The 13,160-nt window shown below is 39.4% G+C and overlaps 1 protein-coding gene and 1 long non-coding RNA gene across 4 annotated transcripts in view; one reads left to right on the top strand and one right to left on the bottom strand.

Annotated features, from left to right (window-relative positions):
• Ror1 (receptor tyrosine kinase like orphan receptor 1) overlaps positions 1-13,160 on the top strand; it is a 363,775-nt gene that overhangs the window by 255,452 nt on the left and 95,163 nt on the right. The window lies entirely within an intron of this gene.
• LOC103160041 lies at positions 5,557-9,521 on the bottom strand. Of its 3 annotated transcripts, none has more exons than XR_003482251.2 (4): positions 7,584-9,521; positions 6,985-7,321; positions 6,639-6,881; positions 5,557-5,733 (listed from the first exon to the last, which is right to left on the bottom strand). It is a non-coding gene; the product is annotated as an uncharacterized LOC103160041 (long non-coding RNA). The 3 variants fall into 3 exon arrangements; XR_003482250.2 differs by having other exon boundaries at positions 6,985-7,243; XR_003482249.2 differs by having other exon boundaries at positions 6,985-9,521.

The following is a 13,160-nucleotide window of genomic DNA, read 5'->3' as shown; positions in this document are numbered from 1 at the left end:
ATTCTCTGTATAATTTATGTATATATCGTTCTCAGATATATGACTTCAAATGTTCCTGTCATTATCTGCATTACCCCTAACTTTTCTTGGTCATGTTCTTTAAAGTACATTTTAAAAAGTAAGAAGGTATAATCCACTCTAAGGTTTTGTTATTTATACTTTTGAGAAAACTTTGCCTAATACAATCTCACAAAATTTTCACCTGGTTTTACTTTTCATGGTGTTAGTTTATAGTTTTAGGTCTTACTTTGGATTTTGGTTTGTTTTGAGTTGGTTCTTGAATATTGTATGCAGTTAAGAGTATAGACTCATTCTACATATCCATTCCAACAGTTCCAGTACCATTTCCTTATTTAAAAAGACAATTATTTACCCTTTGTATTGTGCTGGGCCTCTCTTAAAAACCTATTGACCATAAATATATGTGCTTATTTCTGGAGTTCTTCCCCATTGATCTGTGCTTCTTGCCTGTGTTGGTTTCATGGAATCTGCTTTACTAAAGTTTCATGGACTTTGTAGTGAGTTTTGAAGTAAGAAAGTGAGCTCTCTGTACTAATCAGTGTTTTATTAGATAACAGAAATAGTAGACTATATGTAGATAGATGATTGATTAACTAGCAGATAGATAGATAGATAGATAGATAGATAGATAGATAGATAGATAGATAGATAGATAGATGGGTGGGTTGGTTTGTAGATGGATAGATATTGCAGAAAACTGGCTTATGGGAATGTGAGGATTGGTAAGTTTAAAAGCTATGGAGTAGAGAGGAAAGGCAAGTTCAAGTGATAGGGCTACTCCTCTTGCTGCAGTCCCCAGGTTGGAAGCCTCAGTTCTGCTCTCACAGGCCCTAAAACTGTGTCAGGCCCTAAAACTGGGTCAGGCCCATCCAAATACCAAGGACAACCTCCATCATCAATCTGTAAGTACTGTCAAAGCAACAACTAGTCTAAGGTCTAGACTGGGTAGTTAGGAATCATACCTTGACAACTTGTACAATTGGCCATCATATCTTCAATGTTGTTCTTTTTTCAAGACTTTCTCTGTATTCTGGTCCCTTACATGTCCAGGTGTATCTTAAAATTAGTTTTATTAGCCAGGCGGTGGTGGCGCACACCTTTAATCCCAGCACTCAGGAGGCAGAGGCAGGCGGATCTCTGTGAGTTCGAGACCAGCCTGGTCTACAAGAGCGTTCCAGGACAGCCTCCAAAGCCACAGGGAAACCCTGTCTTGGAAAAAAATAGTTTTATTAATACTGATGAAAATCAAGTGGGGTTTTGAAAAATACATTGAATCTATCAATCTTTTAATTGATTTGGGGAGTATTCCCATCTAAACAATATTAAATCTTCTGTTCTGTGAACATAAGGAATCATTCCGTTTATTTAATTTCCCTGAATAGTTTTTTAGACTTTGTTATACATGCCTAGCTCCCTTTTTAGAAAAAAAATATGTTTCTACATATTTAGTTGTTTTTATATTAATACTATGGTATTGGTTTCATTTTCAGATTATTCATTCTACTCTATAAAGACACAATTCATTTCTATAAACTGATTCTATGTCCTGTAGACTTTGTGAGATATAGACATGACCTTGTCCCATAGCCCTAGTATATCTGTGTATGTGCCTCTGTATCTCTCTCTCTCTCTCTCTCTCTCTCTCTCTCTCTCTCTCTCTCTCTCTCTGTGTGTGTGTGTGTGTGTGTGTGTGTGTGTCTAGTATGTGTCAATATATGTATGTATTATGTCTCTTTGTACGTCTGTGTGTATGTGTATTCCGTGTCTATATCTATGTGTGCACACACATGCACGTGTGTTTGTGTATTCCCTAGGACTTTTCATCTATAAGATGATGTTATCTGCAACTTCAGGTTCTTGAGTTTCTTCCTCCTCATCATGGATGCCTTTTATTTCTAAATAAAAAACTAGCCCTAGCTGGACTTAACCATACAATATTGAGTAGAAGTGATGAGAGAGCAGATCCTGTCCTTTTTCCTCATCTAAAGGGGGAACATTTTCAGTGTTTCACCATTGAATTTGATGCCAGCTGTAGGTATTTTATAGATACCCCATATTAGGGTGAGAAAAGGTCTCCTCTTTATTCCTCTTCCTTCCTTCCTTCCTTCCTTCCTTCCTTCCTTCCTTCCTTCCTTCCTTTCTTTCTTTCTTTCTTCCTTTTAATTTTATTTTACATTCCAATCACAGTTCTCCCTCCCACCCCATTGCCTTCCCCCAACCTACCCCACATCCACTCCTCCCAAAGGGTAAGGGCTCCCATGGGGAGTCAACAAAGCCTGACCCATTAAGTTGAGGCAGAACCAAGGCCCTTCCACCTACATGAAGGCCAAACAAGGCATCCCACCATAAGGAATAGGCTCCCACAAGCTAGCTCACACACCAGGGATAGCCTGGTCCAACTTCCATGGGCCTGTCAAATAGACCAAGCTACACAACTGTCTCCCTCATATAGAGAGCCTACTTCAGTCCCATGAAGGCTCCATGGCTGTTCATGAGTTCCCATGAGTTTGGTTCAGTCATCTCTGTAGATTTCCCCTTTATGATCTTAATCTCTCTTGCTCATATATTCCCTTCTCCCTTTCTTTGACTGGATTCCCAGAGCTTAGCCAGGTGCTTGGTTGTGGATCTCTGCAACTAGTTCAATCAATTACTGGATGAAGGCTCTATGGTGACAGTTGGGGTATTCACCAATCTGATTACAGGGAAGGCCCATTTGTCATCCTCTCTACTACTGCTAGGATTCTCATCTGGGGTCATCCTTATGGATTCCTGGGAATTTCCCTAGCACCAGGTTTCTCCTTAACCTCATAATGCCTCTCTCTATCAAGGTATCTCTTCCATTGCTCTCCCACTCCGTCCCTCTCCCAACTCAAACATTCTGTTCCCTCCTCTTTCAAGTGTGATTTTTCATTATGTGCAGATATTGGGCTTTGCCAAATAATTTCTCTGTTTATTGAGATAATTGTGGGATTTTGTTATTCCTTCTTAGTGTAGTGTATAGCATTGATTGATCAAACTGTCATTCATAGAATATATGCTACTATGTGACAATATGAAGGTTCCTTATATGTGTTACTGAATTCCATTTGCTTACATTCTTTTAAAATACTCAAATTCTTTACATTATATTTGTTTAGGAGTGGAGAGATGGCTCAGAGGTTAAAAGCATTGGCTATTCTTCCAGAGGTCCTGAGTCCAATTTCCAGCAACCATATGGTGGCTCAAAACTATCTATAATAATAAATAAATCTTAATATATATATATATATATATATATATATATATATATGCATGTACATATGGAAATCAGAGGACAATTTACAGGAGTCAGTTTCCTCCTTCCATCACATGGGTCCTGGGGATCAAATACCTTTACCTGCTGAGCCATCTCATCTACCCCTCTTGTTTTGTTTTCTGGCATTTTTACTGAGGGTTTTGTTTTCTGTGTTTATAAAGGGTATTAATCCATAACTTTCTTGTGATACCTTTGCAGAGTTCTGATAGAAGCTCAATAGAAAACTCTTCAAATAAATTGGGAATCTTTTTCCTTGTTTAAGAAACCTATGAGAGAATTCTGTTCATGCATGCAGATGTTGATATAATTCACCATGAAATCTATTTGAAAAGTTTTTAAAATTACTAGTTCAACTTCTTGTTACGGATATATTTAACTTTTTTCTTCCTAGTCAGTTTGGATAGTCTATGACTTCCATGAAGTGTGTCCATTCTGTTTAGATTTTCCAGGTTGTTGGCAAATAGTTGTTCACATTATTATTCCATGTTGTTCTTTTTATTTCAGTGACATTAGTAATGGCATCTTTTCTTTCATTCTTGATTTTAGTAAGTTATATCATTTTCCCAGTCAGAGTAGCTAGCCAAGCATTGGTTGATCTTTTTTTTTTCTTACTTAAATAATTCAAATGATGTAATATGGCTGTTCTGGATATCAGCTTGCCTCCCTTGTGACATTGCTGTATGGTGCCATTGTCATTTGTTCAGAGAATTTCCTGGACTAAGTTGTATAGACCATACAACCACAGAAGTCAGTGCACTGTGAGCATGCTCCCTCGGTGATTAGCCAGAGGGGTCCTTAAAGCAGGAATTCTGCTACTGTTTGCCAAGGCCTCCATGAGTGTTTTGGGCTTGCCTCCAGCACTCCAGCAGCTGATACTTGTGCCTCATGTTTTGCTGTTGTGGGGCCTCACAGAATGCCAGAAGAAAGAAATAGGACCGTGCTTTCCTGGGCATTCATACAGCTCCTCTCATTGAAATACCCTTTATTCCTGTGTCAGAGGATTCAGAGGCCAGTGTACAGCTCTTTGCTTAGATGCCCTTGAGCGTTGTGGCCCCACTCTTGTTTCTCCCAGCTGGGACTGCTGGCAAATGTGATCATTCTTTCTTAACTAATGTCATGGGGACCAGGACTTTGCCACTGTGAAACTACATAGCTGGTCAAATTAAGACAAGCTTGTGAGTGGGGCTTTACCATTGAGTTTCCAGCAGGGCAAGTCATGTCAGTTGTCTGGATATCAGGCTTTTGGGACATTCAAGACCCACCCTGCCTTCCCCATCAAGTGCCATGTCACATGGCTCTAAAGAATAATGGAGAAGAGATCAGGGCAAATTAAAAACACTACAGCACTCTGTGTCTAACAAAGCTCAGCTTTTGTGTTTTCTGTCTACGCTCTCACCTAACACATGGGCAACCCTAGCATGGCATTTATCATACGTTCAGCATTCTCTGAGTTTAAGATGTATGTATTTCTTTTCTTTCATCCTCTGGGGTCTTCTTCAGTTCTGTCAGTTTAAAGGCTGTGTTATGTGAAAAGTATCCATCATAGGATAAGTATCCATCATGAGCAAAAGCAACTTAGGAAAGAAAGGGTTCATTTAGCTTACAACTCTCAAGTCACACTCCATCACTGATGGGAATCAGGGCTGGAACTCAAGGCAGGAACCTGGGGATGGGAACTAAAGCAGAGATCATGGAGATGTGTTGTTCACTGGCTTGCTTCTCATGACTTATTCAGACTTCTTTCTTATACAACTCAGGGCCACCTACTCAGGTGTAGCACTGCCCATAGTGGGCTAGCCCTCCTACAATTAATCATTAATCAAGAAAATGCCTGTAAGATTTGCTTGTAGGCAAATCTTTTGGAAGCATTTTTTTTCAATTGAGGTTTTCTCTTCCCAAATGCCTCAGTCTTGTGTCAAGTTGACATAAAACTAAGCAGCACAGTATCTATGTCACCAGGATGTTGAAGATTAGATTAACTAATAAAATGCTTCATACGTCAGAGGTAGTAGTGTGCCTGGCACATGTTAGGATCCAAATAATGCTGGCTAACATTATCATTGTCATCACTACTGTTTACACAAAGAGGTTAGACCTTTACAGCCAGAGTCTTCCTGTGGATGATCTTCCCTGCTGTGACCCTCAGCCAGAGACCTTGAAACCTTTATTTCCTTTTCTCTCATCAGCTTTTGGCTGAAATCCCTTTCAACGACAAAAAAAGAAAAAAAAAAGCAAGTAGCTTTTACTATTTTTTTTCTTCTCCTTTAATCTGTTTCCAAGTCTTAGGCGTAGTTTAAAAAAAAAAAAAAGTAAAGCTGGGTGCCCACCCCAGGAAGTGATAATATAACTTTCAACTCAAGATAAACTCAAGGAGATCTTTCAACACAGCTACTCAGGCAGTTCAGAGATGTGATGTCCTGTAGAGAGGAGACCAGAAAGTCACTCAGCAGCTGGGCCAGACCACAAAGGGACACCATTCCAGTGAAGCCAGCTAACCACAGTGTCCTCATCAAAACCATCTTAGACTTTGCATTCCGCAGTGCAAGGACAGATGGTGGGAATGTGGGGAGATTAGACAAGAAGGATTTCCAATCCCAGAGGGACAGGACCAAGAGTACAGAAGGTTGAGAAGCCAACCTCTTATGGCACAACCCACACCTATCACTCAGCAACCTCTATTGTATGAACAGGGTGTGGAAAGCTCCCATTCATGTGACACTTGTGAAGATCACCTCTGTGTGCTGGATACATCCAAAAAGAGAAAAATCTCACCGTCTAGGCAGGCATTTTCTGGAAACTTGTCTACTAAGCTATGAGCTTCTTGTTCCTTGCATTACCTGTTACTTCTCCACACTTCACACAGAACCTAGTATGCTGTGTGTGTTAGCAAGTGAGTGTTGAGTTGGATAGTAGACCAGCTCTGCACTTTGAGAAACAAACACTTGAAGACAAGATACCTGAGTCCTAGCCTTTCTGTATCACTCCCTAGTCAGTGACCTTTGGCAAAAAGCTTACCTTCTCTGGCCCCTAAATTTCTTTTTTTTTTTTTGTGCACTGAAGAACATGGGCTCAATGTCTCCTCAGGTTTCTTCCAACTGAATTTGATGACTAATTGAAACGCAATGTATTATTTTCTCTATTATTACAAAACCTCATCATGATTCTAAATTTTATGCCATTAGCTCCTAGGTTCTTTTTCTCTACCCAGAGATGTCTGTCAGTTTTTATTGTGAACATATATTCTGTCTATTCTAAACAAGACCCTATTCAAGTATATTGAGTCAGAAAAAAAAATATGGGCAAATGGCCCCTAAGAACTTACCTTAAGATTCTGAAGAGACTGCTAGAAGAGGAGAGTAAAACAGGAAACTCCTAGAAATTTGCTTCCTGGAACTCTATGACTACACTTGGAAGCTGGGGTAGACACCAATCTCTGGACAACGCCAGGGGTAGACACCAAGGTCCACTCTGTGCCAGGAGCAGACATGGAGCTCTGCTCTATGCTGGTGGTAGACACAAAGCTCCATTCTATGCCAGTCACCTACATAAAGGCATCTGTATGAAACTGCAAAAACAAAGCACATTAGTTCTTGTTGGTGAGACAAAAAAAAAAAAAAAAATACCTGTCCAAAAGCAACTTAAAGGAGAAAGGATTTATTCTTGCTTACGATTTGAGGGGCTATAGTCCACCATGGGAGTGAGGTGTCATGTCAGGATCTTGAGGTGGGTGATCAGGTTGAATCGACAGCCAAACGGTAAAGAGAGATGAATGCTGGTGCTCAACTCACTTTTTCCTTTTTGATTAGTTTGAGATGCCAGCCCATGGGAGAATACCTCCAATTTTCAGGGTAATTCTTCCTTCCTCAGTTAGTCAGTCCCAGGAAACAACCTCATGGACACACCCAGAGGTGTGTTTCCATGGCGGTTCTAAATTTAGGAAGTTGACAAGATTAACTATCCTACTTGGCCTCCTTGAAATCTGGGGACAAACATCAGCCATTCTCACTGTATGGATGCAAAAGTGGATTATAGAGCTTATACTGGTGTATCCCCTCCCCTTGTTGAAGGAACTAATCGAGAATAGTTACAGGAACTACATATTTGGTCATCTTAAGTATATCCTAGCTGAAAGAACTCACAACACTTGAATGGTTTATATTTGTGAAGCAATTTTAATACAAGCAAGGAGATATACTCTAGGAATAGCAGGAAATGAATGGAGAATAGAGAATGCTCAGAGATCATGAGTGAGAGCATTTTGTCCTACCAAAACTGGGTCACACAGTACACCCTTCCTCTGTAGGTCTCAAACTCCATTGGCATGGACGTGAAGAACTTGAATTTTATGAAGGTCAAAGTTGGTTCGTAGCTGAGGCCTTTTGTAGACACCAGTTCACAGATGTTCATTTACAGATTTAGAATATGCACACCTTAACTGAAACACAAAATCTTCCCTGGAGCTACATGAAAATGACAAATCTATTTCCTGTTACTAAATAATGTCAATCACCTAATACTTCTTACCCTAAACCACTCACTTTTATGGAGTATCATTACTGTGATAAATACATATATACTAAAATAAAGTGTGTTACTTTATCTTTACTATGAATACTCCATAGAGACTGCCAATGGTCACTGCTTCCAAAGTTTAATTTGCAATAAGTCAGGCCCAACACTGTTGACCTTGCTTTGATATAATTTGGGAACCTACTCCTAGAACTTGAAATACTGTCCAGTAACCCAAATGCAAATTCTTACCATTAGTGTTAGAAATGCCCTAGGAATAATTTATGTTATAGTGAGTCAGTCATCAGTCACCTCAACAGCAGGCCTAATATATATATATATATTGCCAACCTCCAATGGCCCTACCCTCCATTCATTTTCTAAAACTGAACAAATATAAATTTGACTTGTCAATTATCCCTTAATAAGTTACACACATACACATGTGCACATATATACTATATGATATTTGATATAGCTATATATTGAAAGGTGATTGATCGCTGACTCATCATAGCTATTAATTATTCCTAGGTGATTTCTAACCCAAATAGCAAGAATTTGCATTTGAATTAGTTTCCTATTTTAAAATGAAGTGTCCTACATTCTTTTTTTTATAAGTTTTGTATGTCCAATGTATATCTTATATTGACAACACACTTTTTGATGCTAAATTTTTATCAAAAATAATTGATGTCATTGGATTTAATAAGGTTAACTATTAAAACCACAGATCCATATTGTCAAGTCACTTCAAATATGAAGTTTTCTAGCAACTAAGTTAACTACCAAATCACTATTAGTTCACTATCTCTACCTACACTGATAAAACTGGCTCATCATTTTTTAAGAGTTGATTTGACTTCGAACCACAATTTATTTGTTTCCCAACTATGTCTATGCAAATTAAATAAATTTGCTAACTCTTGTAGCAACTTAGTACCATTTATATCAAATTCAAAGGTATAGTGCTAAGATTGAAAAGCAATACTCAATTTATCGATACCAATAAAGAATTCTCCAAATATTTTTTTCATGTAGTTTTATAGCCAGTTCATCAAATACTATTCAGTTAGAGTTAATATCTGTATCATAATTCCTATTAAATATATAAATTCCACAATTGTAAATGTGTAATGCAAAAGGCTACATTTAAACACACATTCTGCACCTGCCTTGCTAGGTTATAGTGAGTTTCTCCTTCCATGAAAGCTGTGAGGTCAGCTGGTTCATACACAATGTGGTAGCCATGAGAACGTGTAACAGTGTGGTAACAATGAGAATGTGTCTAATTTTGTGCCCTTGACTACTGACTCTTTCGTGGTTTACATCAAGATTAACAGTATGATTAACCTTTGCATGACTCTTTAGTGACTAGTCAGCAAGCCCTGATTAAGAGCATTTCCATTGCCTTTGCTTTCTCTCCATGTCTCTAAACACTGGCAGTGATTTGTTTTGCTCACATATCTGAAATGGTTAAAGCATTACCCTATGTTATGATGAATCTTTCCGCCAAAAGCCACCCGAGCTCTACCACCAAGTGGGCGGTCTCCACCAGCCTCCTGAGTTCTGCCGGCCAAGTTAAAGCCCCAATTAATACACTGAGACTTATATTAGGTACAAATGCTGATTGGCCAATGACTAGGATTCTCATTTGTTAGCTCAGTCTTAATTATAAATCTATATATTTTATAAGACTTATCTTATCAGACGCCTTCCATTGGATCACATGGCGAATCTGGAGGAAGACAGGGCCCACTTCCTTCTTCCTCTGTTTATGTATGAGTCTCCCTACTATGTCATTTCCTGCCTGGATCATCACTTCTTTACTACATTTCCCAGAATCCACTTTGGCTCCTAGTCCCGTCTAACTTGCTGCCTCATTGGCCAAACAATACTTTATTCAACAATCAATAAGTTGAACATACACAGAAGTACATTCCCCATCAACCCTATCATGTTTTCCAAAGTCAGCTTCAGAAAACTTAAGCACAGATATTTTTTCCATTTTTTTCCTTTATTGAGAGTAGATTCTTTTATCATACAGTATATCCTGATCATAGTTTTCCCTCTGTCTATTCCTCCCAGTTCTTCCCCACCTCTCCTCCCCTCTGAATCCACTCCCTTTCTGTCTCTTATTAGAAAAATAAAATAAAATAAAACAGGCTTCTAAAAAGATAACCACCAAACATGAAAAATAAAATATAATAAGATGAAGCAAAAATTATCATATCAAAGTTGGGCACAGCAACATAACAGGAGGAAAACAGTTGGTCCCAAGAGCAAGCACAAGAGTGAGAGACCCACTCATTCCCACAGTCAGGAGTCCCATAAAAATACTAAGCCTGTAGCTATAATATATATGCAGAGGACCTGGAGCAGACCCATGTAGGCTCTGGGCTTGCTGCTTCAATCTCTGTAAGCTCATATACACCTTTTTCAGTTGTTTTAGAGGGCCTTGCTCTCCTGATGTCCCCCATCACCTCTGGCTTTTACAGTCTTTCCATCTCATCTTCCCTGAGCTCTGAAGGGATTTGATGGAGACCTCCCATTTGACTCTCCAAATAATGTCTGGCTGTGGGTCTCTGCATCTGTTCCTATCTGCTGCCAGAGATAGTCTCAGTGATGATGACTGGATAAGGCACTGATCTATGTGTATAGCAGAGTATCGTTAGGAGTCATTTTATTTATACTTTTTTCTTTAAAGACCAATAGAGTTTGGTTTTACCCTAAGTCTCTAGGCTATCTAGTCTCTGGTTCTTGGTTATTCAAGCAGTGATGGGCATGGGTTCCCTTTCATGGAGTGCACCTTATGTCAAATCAGATATTGGTCAGCTACTCCCACAAGTTCTAGAGCACAGATATTTTCAATACATATCTAAAGTAGGTCAAAACGATAAGAAGCCACTGGTATTGGCTTATTCATTAAGCCTAGATATTGACCTAGTGGCTGGAGTACTATGCATTAGAGTATAAGCTTTTGTCATCCCGAACTGAAATTCTTCAATAGATGTGAAAAATGAAACATGCCCACTCTACAACCTCAATTTTATAAGTCGTAAATGGACATTTCTTATGACTTGAAATTTCCTTATGGTAAAACCTAACCTGAAATACTAATTTATGCCAACTTCTCAATTATCTTACTGCTCATCTAAAGAAAATTACCCACAATTTTTAAAACTTCAAAACAGCTGACTTGTCATCTTTGATCTCGTAAGAAATACTTAATAGTCTATCTGTGAGTAAAATAGTATTCTTTTCTAATAATGTGTGTGTTTTGAAATGGCATTATAGGGTCTCAAGTTGTAGGTTGTACATTAAGCTCTGAGTTCTATCCCCAGCTTGATATAAAGCCCCTGCAATCCTAGCATCTATGAGACAGGGGCCGTGAGCTCACCTTCAGCTGTATAGTAAGTTCAAGGCCAGTCTGGGCTTCATGAGACTCTATACTCCTCCACCCCATGTTGTTTTTAAACTGTTTAAACTTACATGCCCAGAGTGTGTTAAAATTGTATAGAATTTTTTTTTCCTCCAGGGCATTTGGTTCTGGTTTCAGATGATCAGTTTCATTCTTTTTTGACTACTGCTTGGGAACATTTTTTTTTTTAAACAAAACTACTTATGTCGTTGCTGGAAAAGGTTCTTCAGTATTATTCACTTTATTATTTTTAGTTTAGCTTTTTTATTTAAATATAGCATACAAGATTTATATGTGTGGCCCTGCTCAGCTGACATTCATCATGAATTTTGTGGCATACTTTATTCCAGATCCCTTTTTCCAACACAGTTCTACCCCGCAGAGACTTCCCTTCCTGAAAACACTACAGAACTCATGACTTCTCCGGAAGAGTGCGTGTTTGAATCGGCTTTCTGTCCAGGGCTAAAAATAGACATTCAGAAAACAGGAGTGGGAGTCAGACAGGATTTCAAAGCAGTATTCACCAGACTCCATTTCCTCTTGAATTAAACACACATACGTGTGCATGCGTGCTCACACACAGAGACACATATGATTGTTTGGGTGACCATGCAGATTAAAGACAAGGGGTAAATTGCAAAGAGAAACACGTGAAGTTGCAAAGTAAAATGTTATTCTTTTAGATTAAGGTTCATTTCAAAATAGTCTCCTGGAGCAGCCTGCAGATCCTGGGATTTCTGACAGTGGGCCTATGTAGCCCAGTTCATATGCCTGCAGCCAGCATTGAAAAGCAGCCAGGCTCTAGCTTGAAGTAGTTCTGTTATATGGTTGATCAGAGAACTCCTTCTTATTTTATTATTATCATTATTATAGGTAATACACATAAAATTTGTCATTTTGACAATTTCCCAGTGCACAGCTTATTGGCAGGCAGGCTTTAACTATCTGGTTGCTGAGCCATGTTTTTACCCCAGGAAGAAACCTGTCTCCACTTAGTAGTCTCCCCTCTCCTCACCAAACAGTAGTGGGCATTCTCTCTCTGGGTTTGCCCATTCTTGACGCAATAAAATTGGCCATGGAGGTGGGGTGGCAATGAGATGGAATTCTCTAATTCTGAAGGGAATGCCCTTCTCCTCATCTGCCACACTGTCCTTCTCATTTCATACTGTGTTCCTCGGTCCACAGCTAAGTGCTTGACATGGGACCCTTCATTTGTAATCTTTGTGCCCCCTCCCTCCTCCTTCGAGGAGGGCAGTGAATTAATACCCAAGCTCTGGGTAAAGGACTTGAGGGCAAGGCTAGATCCCAGGTAAGAGTAGAGGAACTTGGGAGCAAGGTGTCTGTCTTCTACAGTAATAGCATTGACTTGAGGATGGTACAAGTGGAATGACACAGAAACCATCCACTGGGCAAGATCCCTGGTCCACAGCAAGCCTTTCAGAGAGGTTTCTGTTTTCATTTCCCTTTTCACCTCCTCTTAGGGCTCTGCTTTCCACAGCTTCTCTTTGCATTGCTGTATGCAAATGGCTCAAAGAGGCTCTTTGGGGTCCTAGTTGCAGAGGGAATATGACCGTTCTCCAAGAAAAGGGGGTCTGATGCAGAGTCTGGATCAAACCTGTCAGTTCTTACAATCATCTGGGACCCCAAGGTGATCTTAACTTAGGCTGACGTCAGTTTTGATAGCCTGTGTTTCCCCTCTGGTTTCCCCCCATGAGGGACAGAGGATTGTGTATGTGAATGTGTGGTGGAATACTGTTAACATGGGCAAATATAAATATGTTTGTGCAGAGGGAAGGGGCAAAGCCCTCAAGGTCAGGTGGTGACAGAAGCCGTGTTGATGTTTGAAATAAGACTTGATCCCAGTTTTGTTTTTTGGTTTGTTTTTTTTGTTTGTTTGTTTGTTTGTTTTAAAAA

Source organism: Cricetulus griseus, chromosome 2, assembly GCF_003668045.3.
Source record: "Cricetulus griseus strain 17A/GY chromosome 2, alternate assembly CriGri-PICRH-1.0, whole genome shotgun sequence".
In the NCBI taxonomy this organism is placed as follows: domain Eukaryota; kingdom Metazoa; phylum Chordata; class Mammalia; order Rodentia; family Cricetidae; genus Cricetulus; species Cricetulus griseus.
Note: the sequence above shows the minus strand (reverse complement) of the source record. Positions and strands in the feature narration are given on the sequence as shown.